Consider the following 12,956-nt stretch of genomic DNA (forward strand, 5'->3'; position numbering starts at 1 on the left):
AGGGCCTTTTTTAACCAGAACATGAATAAAATTCAAGGCGGACCATTGGGTTTTCTTTTAAAACGTTTCGGAATGAGAGTACCCACCATCAAATCGCGCGCCAGGGTGAATGATGGACCATCACGTTCCATGGCTCTTATTCGGTCAGATCTCACTGTAGAACACTCAAAACACTTTGTAAAGGCTGGGGACATCTTGTGGAAGCAATAGGAAGTGCCAGAATATACCTCACCCCCTTTGTTTTTCAATGGCATAGGCTCAAAGTCAATTCAACACATCAGGTATCCACTTCCTGTCAGAATCTGTCTCAGGGTTTTGCCTGCCAAATGAGTTCTGTTATACTCACAGACACCATTCAAACAGTTTTTGAAACTTTAGGGTGTTTTCTATCCATATATAATAAGTATATGCATATTGTAGTTACTGGGTAGGTGTAGGAGGCATTTAAAAATGGGCACATCTTTTTTTCAAAAAAGTCTCAATACTGCCCCCTATACCCTAACAGGTTAACACAGTGTCCAAAGAAGGGCCAGAAGTATACAGAATGGTGTCGTCTGCGTAGAGGTGGATCAGAGATTCACCAGCAGTAAGAGCGACATCATTTATGTATATAGAGAAAAGAGTTGGCCCAAGAATTGAACCCTGTGGTACCCCCATAGAGACTGCCAGAGGTCCAGACAGTAGGCCCTCCGATTTGACACACTGAACTCTGTCAGAGAAGTAGTTGGTGAACCAGGCGACGCAATCGTTTGAGAAACCAAGGCTACTGAGTCTGCCGATGAGGATGCGGTGATTAACAGAGTCAAAAGCTTTGGCCAGGTCAATGAATACGGCAGCACAGTATTGTTTCTTATCGATGGCGGTTACGATGTTGTTTAGGACCTTGAGCGTGGCTGAGGTGCACCCATGACCAGCTCTGAAACCAGATTGCATAGCGGAGAGGGTGCGGTGGGATTCGAAATAGTCGGTAATCTGTTTGTTGACTTGGCTTTCGAAGACCTTAGAAAGGCAGGGTAGGATGGATATAGGTCTGTAGAAATTTGGGTCAAGAGTGTCACCTCCTTTGAAGAGGGGGATGACAGCAGCTGCTTTCCAATCTATGTGAATCTCAGACGACACGAAAGAGAGGTTGAACAGGCTAGTAATAGGGGTTGCAATAATTTCGGCAGATAATTTTAGAAAGAAAGGGTCCAGATTGTCAAGCCCAGCTGATTTGTAGGGGTCCAGATTTTGCAGCTCTTTCAGAACATCAGCTGAATGGATTTGGGAGAAGGAGAAATGGGGGAGGCTTGGGCGAGTAGCTGTGGGGGTTGCAGTGCTGTTGAATGCAGTAGGGGTAGTTAGGTGGAAAGCATGGCCAGCCGTAGAAAAATGCTTATTGAAATTCTCAATTATAGTGGGCTTATCGGTGGTGACAGAGTTTCCTATCCTCAGTGCAGTGGGCAGTTGGGAGGAGGTGTTCTTATTCTCCATGGACTTTACAATGTCCCAGAACTTTTTAGAGTTGGAGTTGCACGAAGCAAATTTCTGTTTGAAAAAGCTAGCCTTGGCGTTTCTAACTGCCTGTGTGTATTGGTTTCTAACTTCCCTAAAAAGTTGCATATCGCGGGGGCAATTCAATGCTAATGCAGAACGCCACAGGATATTTTTGTGTTGGTTAAGGGCAGTCAGGTCTGGGGAGAACCAAGGGCTATATCTGTTCCTGGTTCTAAATTTCTTGAAAGGGGCATGCTTATTTAAGATGGAGAGGAAGGCATTTAAAAAAAATAACCAGGCATCCTCTACTGACGGGATGAGGTCAATATCCTTCCAGGATACCAGGGCCAGGTCGATTAGAAAGGCTTGCTCGTTGAAATGTTTCAGGGAGCGTTTGACAGTGATGAGTGGAGGTCGTTTGACCGCTGACCCATTACGGGTGCAAGCAATGAGGCAGTGATCACTGAGATCTTGGTTGAAAACAGCAGAGGTGTATTTAGAGGGCACGTTGGTTAGGATGATATCTATGAGGGTGCCCGTGTTTACGGCTTTGGGGTTGTACCTGGTAGGTTCATTGATAATTTGTGTGAGATTGAGGGCATCAAGCTTGGATTGTAGGATGGCTGGGGTGTTAAGCATGTCCCAGTTTAGGTCACCTAGTAGCACGAGCTCTGAAGATAGATGGGGGGCAATCAGTTCACATATGGTGTCCAGAGCACAGCTAGGAGCCGAGGGGGGTCTATAGCAGGCGGCAACGGTGAGAGACTTGTTTTTCGAGAGGTGGATTTTTAAAAGTAGAAGTTCAAATTGTTTGGGTACAGACCTGGATAGCAGGACAGAACTCTGCAGGCTATCTCTGCAGTAGATTGCAGAGATAGTCGTTCTATCTGGTCGTTCTATCTTGTTTGAAAACGTTGTAGTTAGGGATGAAGATTTCACAGTTTTTAGTGGACTTCCTAAGCCAAGATTCAGACACAGCTAGGACATCCGGGTTGGCAGAGTGTGCTAAAGCAGTGAATAAAACAAACTTAGGGAGGAGGCTTCTAATGTTAACATGCATGAAACCAAGGTTATTATGGTTACAGAAGTCATCAAAAGAGAGCGCCTGGGGAGTAGGAGTGGAGCCAGGCACTGCAGGGCCTGGATTCACCTCTACATCCCCAGAGGAGCAGAGAAGAATAAGTATGAGGGTACGGCTAAAAGCTGTAAGAATTGGTCGTCTGTGACGTCCAGAATAGAGAGAAAAAGGAGCAGGTTTCTGGGGGCGATAAAATAGCTTCAAGGTATAATGTACAGACAAAGGTATGGTGGGATGTGAGTACAGAGGAGGTAAACCTAGGCATTTAGTAATTATGAGAGAGATATTGTCTCTAGAAACATAATTGAAACCAGAAGATGTCATAGCATGTGTGGGTGGAGGAACTGAGAGGTTGGATAAGGTATAATGAGCAGGGCTAGAGGCTCGCCAGTGAAATAAGCCAATAAACACTAACCAGAACAGCAATGGACAATGCATATTGACATTAAGGAGAGGCATGCTTAGCCGAGTGATCAAAGGGTCCAGTGAGATTCAGACAGCTAGCCGGGCCATAGGTAGCAAGCTGGTGGAAGATGGGAGGGAGGTCTGTTTTTAGCCACCTCGTGCGTTTCCGTCTGTGGGTTAGTGGGGTTCCGTGTGGAAGGGGGGACATGTCCAAGTTGGCAAAATAGTTAGTTATAGTGGCCCAAGAAAAGTGTCCGATAGACCTATTCAGATCGCAGCCGAAAAGACAGCTAACGATTAGCCGGCCGCAGATGGGCGATCAGGTTACGGGAGGGACAACAAACAGATCCAGTAAGGGAGGGACAACAAACAGATCCAGTAAGGGAGGGACAACAAACAGATCCAGAGAGAGAGGGACAACAAACAGATCCAGACAGGGAGGGACAACAAACAGATCCAGTAAGGGAGGGACAACAAACAGATCCAGTAAGGGAGGGACAACAAACAGATCCAGACAGGGAGGGACAACAAACAGATCCAGAGAGAGAGGGACAACAAACAGATCCAGACAGGGAGGAACAACAAACAGATCCAGAGAGGGAGGGACAACAAACAGATCCAGACAGGGAGGGAGAACAAACAGATCCAGACAGGGAGGGACAACAAACAGATCCAGAGAGAGAGAGGGACAACAAACAGGTCCAGAGAGGGAGGGACAACAAACAGATCCAGAGAGGGAGGGACAACAAACAGATCCAGACAGGGGGAGAACAAACAGATCCAGAGAGGGAGGGACAACAAACAGATTCAGACAGGGAGGGACAACAAACAGATCCAGACAGGGAGGGACAACAAACAGATCCAGAGAGGGAGGGACAACAAACAGATCCAGACAGGGAGGGACAACAAACAGATCCAGTAAGGGAGGGACAACAAACAGATCCAGAGAGGGAGGGACAACAAACAGATACAGTAAGGGAGGGACAACAAACAGATCCAGAGAGGGAGGGAGAACAAACAGATTCAGACAGGGAGGTACAACAAACAGATCCAGAGAGGGAGGGACAACAAACAGATCCAGACAGGGAGGGACAACAAACAGATCCAGTAAGGGAGGGACAACAAACAGATCCAGAGAGGGAGGGACAACAAACAGATCCAGACAGGGAGGGACAACAAACAGATCCAGAGAAGGAGGGACAACAAACAGATCCAGAGAGGGAGGGACAACAAACAGATCCAGACAGGGAGGGACAACAAACAGATCCAGAGAGGGAGGGACAGCAAACAGATCCAGAGAAAGAAAGTAATCAAGCCGCTGCAGTAACTCCTTCCAGAAATTAGAGCGATTTAGGTGACAAAGACACTGGGCCCAGACAAGTGAAGCTAAATAGCTACCCACATGAAAGTTTTGGTACACAGAAAAGGGCATTTCAGCACTGCTGGTTTGAGAAATACAATTAGGTAGAGTACTCTGTCCACAAAAACACAGCTTTCTGCTTTCCATGTAGTGTTTTTGGCAAAAACATTAAATTTGATTATTTTGTCATTAATGACTGCAAAAATTGGAAAAAAGCGTAGTTTATCTTCGGTAAACATGAGATGGCACAAACACACAGAGACCGTGTTGTGGCATGTCAAAGCTACCAGGCAACTAGCAATCATGGGAAAATTGCTAAGATTTTAACATCTGCCCATGCTTGTGATATTGCAGAGAGAAGGGAGTATTTGAGGAGAATTGTTGAGGTCATCTCAATGTTAGGAAGACAGGGACTCTCTTTCCGTGCCAATGATGAATATAGTGAAAGCACAAATAAAGGGACATTTATTGAATAAATGGAGCATTTGAAGGAGTTTGACCTTTTCCTTCAAAGGTGCAATACTCCATCAAATGCGATGTATCTCTCTCCAGAATCTCAGAATGACATGATCGAATGCTGTGCTCAAGAGATTACAAAGTCTAGAATGTATGCCATTATGGCGGATGAGGCCAGGGATGGGCAGTCTGAACAGTTGGCTCTGTGTGTTAGGTATTTGACAGAGGGGACAGTTAAGGAGCCTTTACTAGCACTAGCAGAAATCAAGTCATTTGATGTCCAATCGATAGCAAATGAGTTGCAAAGGCAGCTCCAAATGAGAGGAGTAGCAGGCCTAAAGTGCATTGCACAGACCTATGATGGTGCAGCTGTCATGAGTGGGTCCAAAGGAGGTGTGCAAGCACATTTCAGAGTGCTGTATCTGGAGGCAATTTATTGTACATTGCTATGCTCATGAGCTTAATTTGGTGTTGTGTCATTCTTGCAGGGCTATTCCGGAGGCTGCTGAGTTTTTCAGTTTCTTGGAGAATGTGTATTCGTTTTTCATTACATCCTTAGTTAACCACCACAAGTTCATAGAAGCTCAGACCAAACTTGGAATAGCATCAGCTGAACTTGTACAGCTCTCAAACACTCGCTGGGCATGCATAAATGCAGTCCTGGACACTTTAACTGCTCTTTTTGATTGCCTATCTGCCATTGGATCCCCCATGGCTGTTGGTCTGAGAGCAAAGCTTCATAAGTTCTCCACCGTGTATTTGCTACTGATGTTTCAGTCCCCTCTTTCTATAACTGAGGGGCTACACAAGTTCCTCCAGAAACTGTAGACCTGGCAGAAGCTTATTTCAGCAAACAAGCTGTATGTGAAACACTGATAGTCAAACGCACAGATGCCAGAATCAAAGCACTCTGTGAAATTCACAATATTCCAGAGGCAGATGCAGCAAGAAAGCGCAAACAAAGGGAAATGGGAGATTTTGTGGTGGAGACCTCCTTGGGTTTAGGCACAGAATTGTCATGTTCCCAAACAATGAAAACAGAGTTGTTGCTCCCCTGCTTAGACATGATGCTGTGTGAGCTTGACCAGCGATTCTCGACTGTAGATGCAGGTCTGCTCAAAGGCATACAGGCATGCAGCCCCAACTCTAAAAACGTCCTAGATACATCATGCTTAACTGAGTTTGCCAAGCACCAAGGTATTGATGTTAAAACAGAAGAGATGTTGGTGGCCAGAAACTTTCTTGCCTGGAAAAGAGAGGCTGGATGTCCTCCCAAAGATATGCTTGCTGTGCATAACCTCCTGTATAATGAAATGTTTCCTTCTTTGAAGGAAATCATTCAGGTTGCCCTCGCAATTCCTGTGAGCAGCTGTTACTGTGAAATGTCCTTTAGTGCACTGCGCCGCTGCACTCCTGGTTGCGTAGGACAATGGGTCAGAATGTCATTGATCGATTTGCAAACTTTAAAAATAGGAGGTGCACTTTGATGCGTCCAACCACAAAATAAGCATCAAAAGAGAGGAGGAGGAGCAGTTCTGTAATATAGGTTGTAATATTTGTTTGGGATCTTTCATGTGTCTGAATTATTGGGTAAATTTTGAGCAACAATTAACAAAAGGGTGCAACTTAAATATGTTTTTCTAATGGTATAATATGACCTTCAGGTCTCTTCCTCTCTCTCTCTCTCTCTCTCTCTCTCTCTCACTCACTCACTCACTCACTCACTCACTCACTCACTCACTCACTCACTCACTCACTCACTCACTCACTCACTCACAAAATAAAATCCCCAAAAGTATTTTGGCTACATAGTACAGCCATTTATGTGCCTTTTGTTGGATGGGGACAGAGTGGACTTTAATTTCTTTATCTGGATAGAATGTAAGTAAGTCATATTAGATCAGTGTCTAAAATAATCCTTGGGGAGTATGCCCAGACCCCCCTAAAAGAGGCTTAGCCCCCCTATCCATGAATCTCTAGTGACATCCCTGCCTAAAAATATATATACAGTACCTTGAATAAGTATTTAGACCCCTTGGATTTCTTCACATTTTACTGTGTTAAAGTGAGATTAAAATTGATGTAAATGTCATTTTTTTTGTCAGCAATCTACACAAAATACTATGTAATGTCAAAGTGGAATACAAATAAATAATTATTAAAAAAAGCATAACTAAAATATAGTCGTTGCATAAATTAGTGTCTTAACAAATCACATAATGAGTTACATGGAATCACTCTGTGTGAACCAATAGGGGTTGACATGATTTTTGAATGACCCTTCCTCTGTCCCCATACATACAACACCTGTAAGGTCCCTCAGTCAAGTATTACATTTCAAGCACATATTCAACTACAAAGACTAGGGAACTTTTCGAAAGCCTCATAAAGAACGACAGTGATTGGTAGATGGGTAACAATAACAAATCAGAGATTGAATATCTCTTGAAGCATGGTCAAGTTAATAATTATGCTGTGGATGATGTATTAAAACATCCAAACACATCAAAGATCAGTCATCCTTCTGAAATGAGCTGCAGGACAGGAATGAAACTGCTCAGGGATGTTACCATGGTTTTATCATTGGTGATTTTAAAACGGCTACAAAGTTCAATGGCTGTGATGGGAGAACTGAGGATGGATCAACAACACTGCAGTGACTCACAATAATGACCTAAATGACAGAGTGGAAGAAAGAATACAAATATACAGAATATAAAAAATTCTAAAACATGCATCTTGTATACAGCAAGGCACTAAAGTAATACTGCAAAAAAAACACAGCAAAGGAATACACTTTTTGGCCTAAATTCATAGCATAGTGTTTGGGGCAAATCCAACACAACAAAGTAATTGCCTCCTTATTTTCAAACATGGTGGTGGCTGAACCATAGTATGGGTATACTTGACATCAGCAAATACTGGGGAGTCTTTCAGTATAAAAGAAACATGATGGAGCTAAGCACACGCAAAATCCCAGAGGAAAACCTGCTTCAGTTTGCTTTACACCAGAGACTGGGAGAGGAATTCCCCTTTCAGCAGGACAGTAATCTACAACACAAAACCAAATCTACACTGGAATTGCTTACCAAGAAGACAGTGAATGTTCCTGAATGGCCAAGTTACAGTTTTGGCTTAAATCTGCTTGAAAATCTATGGCAAGTTTTGAAAATGCCCAATACCTTTTAAGAGCTTGAAGAATTTTGAAAATAATAAATATTGCACAATCCAGGTGTGCAAAGCTCTTAGAGACTTACCCAAGATGACTCAGAGCTGTAATTAATGCCTAAGGTGTTTCTAACATGTATTAACTCAGGGAGCTGAATACTTATGCAACAACTATATTTTAGTTATTACATTTTTATTCATTTTGAAAAAAATGTAAGATTTTTTCTTCCGCTCTGACATTACAGAGTATTTTGTGTAGATTGTTGACAAAAAATGACAATGAAATCCATTTCATTCCCACTTTGTAACACAATAAAATGTGAAGAAATCCAAGGGGTATGAATACTTTTACAAGGCACTGTATACAGCGCCTGTATACAACAATTTTGAATTCGTAACATATCATACATTTTACTAATTTGTAATATATTGGCTGAATTACAATTCGTAACTTATCATACGAATTGTAATACGTAACATATCATACGAAATGGATGATGGACATAGTGGGTGGGAGCTTAAACCCAAAGTCGACCACAAAGTCAACTCTCATGAGCCATAGATCAGCCCCTTGTAATAACTCATAGAAGTCCACACCTGGTTGGGGAAAACTCATCACAAACAGCCTGGTAATGTGGCCGGAGAGTCAACCTGTCCTGAACAGTAAATAGCAAATAGAAAAGCACATTCACATTGTTTCTGTTTACTCTCTCTGTGAAAGTCATGTTGTCTGAGTGCCCTGATTAAGTCATTGGAATGTATGACATTGGTGATGGTGCAATAGTTAAATGTCCCTCTCCACTGATTGCCCACCGTACATTGTAGACTAGAGTTAGCTGAAGATAGTGAGCCACCAAAATACCTGCTCCCCATGCTGGGTCAGTAAACACCAGGTCATACTGGCTCTCCTCCAGGGATAGGATATCTTAAAGAATATAAACTTAAGTGTACCAAACATTAGAAACACCTGCTCTTTCCTTGACATAGATTGACCAGGTGATTCGAGGTGAAGGCTATGATCCCTTATTGATGTCATTTGTTAAATCCACTTCAATCAGTGTAGATGTAGGGGAAGAGCCAGGTCAAAGAAGGTCTTTGAAGTCTTGAGAGAATTGAGACATGGATTGTGTATGTGTGCCATTCACAGGGGGAATGGGCAAGACAAAACATTGAAGTGCCTTTGAACGGGGTATGGTGTCGGATTTGGGTGTCATCGTTAACTCACATATCTATGTGCATTTTGTCACATTGCCCAAAAAGTTACATATTGCAGCTGGATTTTTCACGCTCAACAGTTTGTATCAAGAATGGTCCACAATCCAAAGGCCATCTAGCCAACTTGACACAACTGTGGGAAGCACTGGAATCAACATGGGCCAGCGTCCTTGTGGAATGCTTTCGACACCTTGTAGAGTCCATGCACTGACAAATTGAGGGTATTCTGAGGGCAAAATGGCAACTCAATATTACGAAGGTGTTCCTAATGTTTTGTACACTCAGTGTACTTCAGTGGGCTTTTTAACATTCACATTGTTTCTGTTTAAACACACAAATAGACTTACCCTAATCAATTATTTGACAGATGTAATCATTAACGTAAAATCCCTGGATGAGAGTGAGAGTTCAATGAGTTAATCTGAGTGAACACAATGTTCCTGTGTTTGTGGACTTTCACCAACTTGTACATGTTTGGAATATGCAATATGTGTTTGTGAGAGCTGGGGCCACTCATATACAAAGAAATTATGCACGCATGACTGTACCTGACTTTGGATAAAAGCGTCTGCTAAATGGCATAAATTGTTATTATTTAAGGCTATGAGGTTGTCAATTTCAGCTGTACACAGCAAAATCACCATTGTACATTGAACTCGGAGATTGTACATTGTATTATATCAGAATGTATATATGAGTCCAACTTAACTGGTGTTAAAATAACAGTTTTGAAAGTGTAAGAAAATAAACTCTGTAGCAGATGTTAACAATCAACTCCATCAGATTACATTTGTACCCTAGAAGTTTATTATATTTTAACACTGTAGGGTGTGAAGCCTTAATTGTATATTTACCAGTGTGCCTTTTGAGGGAATGATCGAGTTACCACCCATGACTGTGTTTGTTAGTGACAGAGTTTGTTGCATTCGTTCGTTCACTTCCAGTCTTGTAGCCTTCACGAAGTGAGTGCCTAAGTGTTATAGTTTAATTAAGATTAAACCCTTTATGACAATACATTACATACATCATATGGCCTTTCTTTGATGGCCTAGTTTTTCCCTAACACTGTGGTCTGAAATTCTTGGCTCGCAAGCCACATCAGGCCTGCAAATTACATTATGCTGGTTGGCAAAGTATGTATCTTTCTGTAGCATAAGATCAATCAATCAATGTACATGCATAAACACAAATATTGAAACAAACAATTCTAAACATCAACCTGCAGTAGAGCATGATGGGAAATATGATAATGATGGATGAGGTTTTAATTTTTTTTACACTACACAGAGTAAAAAAACTTTAACACTGTGAATGTAACACTTACAGCAAATATTTCCAGGTTAGGATGGAATCACAAAATGCACAACCATCTGGAAATACTTGACAACAAATATATTCCACACTAAATTATACATAAGCATTTTATTATGTTGGCATCAATTCAACATTATACATTTTCATGATTGAAAGATGCACTATGCAGAAATCGCTCTGCCATTTCCTAGTTGCTAAAATTGTAATAGTTTGCCTAATTTCAGTCTGTGGCAAAACAAGCAAGTGTAGTGTAGAGAATAATTGTATCATCTAAACCACTGTGAAATATATTTTCCATAACCAAAAATATTGTATTTTCTGCTGTTTGAAGCTGGTGTACAAAACCGAAAGTAAAAGATGCAAATTGAAACTTAAACAATGGAAGCATAGAGATAGCACACATAGAACAGATCTACGGCGTCTTAGACTTGCTTTCAATGAGAATGACAGATCCATAACTCGCATGTCTATAGGAGTTTTGTTGGGTTGCCCTAAAAGTTACATATTACAGCTTTAATTCATACATATCCTATTATTTGTGTGCACCAGAATGTGGAGAATTGGATCTGCTCATTCACTTTTAATCTTTCTTTTCAAGCATTTTCTAACGCATAAATATCTGACTATTGCAACAGGAAGAAGAATAAGCACTGACACAACACCCAACAATATCAGGACAACATCTACAGAGTGGTAGGAGTACCAGGGCATTTTGTTGGACTCTGTACGCAGGTGAGCAGCACCTTTGTGTCTCATGACAAACTTAATCCAGAAGAGGGCAGTGTCCAGGGGCTCCATTGGCACGTCCCTGTGTAGCCTGGAGAGTCTCTGCATGTTCATCCTGTAGGACGGCTCATCCAGAACTTCCTGTAAGGCCTCTAGGAAGTTATTGTTCTTGTCTACAGTTGCCATAGATAGAAGCTTTGCTCCTCCTCTCTCTTTCAGACGAAGGAGGTTGTCATATTGATCAAAAAACAGAGGTAGACCCACAACAGGAATTCCATGGTAAATAGCCTCTTGAACCCCATTTGTTCCTCCATGAGCTACAAACAGCCTTGTCTTAGGGTGTCCTAACAGATCATTCTGAGGCATCCAGTCAACTAGTAAGGTGTTGTTGCCCAGAGTAGCTGGTCTGTCTCCTTTGTGTCTCCAGATGACCTTCTGAGGCAGTTGTGCAAAAGCAGCAGCAATCACATCAGCTAAATCATGTGGAAATTCAGTAACGAAAGTCCCCAAAGACATGATAATGACTCCATGCTCCCCAGAACTATGAAAAAACTCCTCCAGTTCTTGGGGAAGAGGCTTGGCAGGATTACATTGGAACCCTCCCATATAGATAACATTAGGCATGGTGGGACGAGGAAATTCAAACACAAAGTCAATTCTCATGAGCCACAGATCAGCCCCTTGTAATAACTCATAGAAGTCCACACCTGGTTGGAAAAACTCATTACAAACTTATTGGTAATGTGGCTGAATAAAAAATCTTTCCTGAGCTTCCCGAAGCAAATAGAAAAGCATATTCTTTACTCTCTCTGTGAAGATCATTTTGTGTGAGAGCCCTGATCCAGTCATTGGAATTGTCACGACTTCCACCGAAGTCGGCCCCTCTCCTTGTTGGGGCGGCGTTCGGAGGTCGACGTCACCGGCTTTCTATCCATCGCCGCTCCATTCTTCAATTATCCATTGGTTTTGTCTTGTTCCATTCACACCTGGTTTGCATTACCCAATCACATTAATTGTATTTATTCCTCTGTTCCCCCTCATGTCTTTGTGTTAAATTATTTGTAGTGTTGTACGCACTAGTCTCAGCGTTTGTTATTTTCTGTGTGTTTTCAGAAAGTGTATTTGTGTTGCTATACATTTATGTTGTGTGACATTTGTGCGCGCGATACATTTTGCCTTGTTGGCTGGAGGAGGTTTTTGACGCAGCTGCGTCTATTTGTAGATCTCTCCTACCGTAATAAAGTTTGCGCCTGTTCACAATTCTCTGCTCTCCTGCACCTGACTCTCTCTATATCAATTACTTTCTTCACGATTGGCTTTACAAATCCCTCATATTCCACATCATCAGTGACAGGTATTGTAATAAAACTGTAATGTAGAGACTCTTCTTTAATATACCAACTTTTCGTTGTCCGTACCACTGTGACGGTGTGTCCCTGAGAGTGAAGAGCCTTGATCAGATTGTCCATGTTCAACCAGTGACTACCTTCTAAGGGAAATAATAGAATTTTCCCACCATCGTAGATTCTCCAAGAAACAACCAGTAAAGATATGAGAAGGTATGAGTTTATGCTTCCATTATGGCTTGGCATCTTTCATCTGAATGATAGGTGAAATCAGAAGGCGGGATGAACAGAATGCAAAACAACAACTCTTGTTTTTGTATCAGGTAGACTCTGACTGACTTCAGTCCCCAAATAAGTCTCCCAGTTTCTAACAGACTCACAGACTTAAAAGCTAATCTCAAGACACCTCTGT

At 42.1% G+C, this 12,956-nt stretch overlaps 1 pseudogene; it reads right to left on the reverse strand.

Annotated features, from left to right (window-relative positions):
• Positions 1-10,801: 10,801 nt before the first annotated feature.
• Positions 10,802-12,399, reverse strand: LOC115167325 (UDP-glucuronosyltransferase 2B15 pseudogene; annotated as a pseudogene).
• Between the last annotated feature and the right edge of the window lie 557 nt (positions 12,400-12,956).

The sequence above is a fragment of the Salmo trutta genome, chromosome 29 (assembly GCF_901001165.1).
Source record: "Salmo trutta chromosome 29, fSalTru1.1, whole genome shotgun sequence".
NCBI classification, from domain to species: Eukaryota; Metazoa; Chordata; class Actinopteri; order Salmoniformes; family Salmonidae; genus Salmo; species Salmo trutta.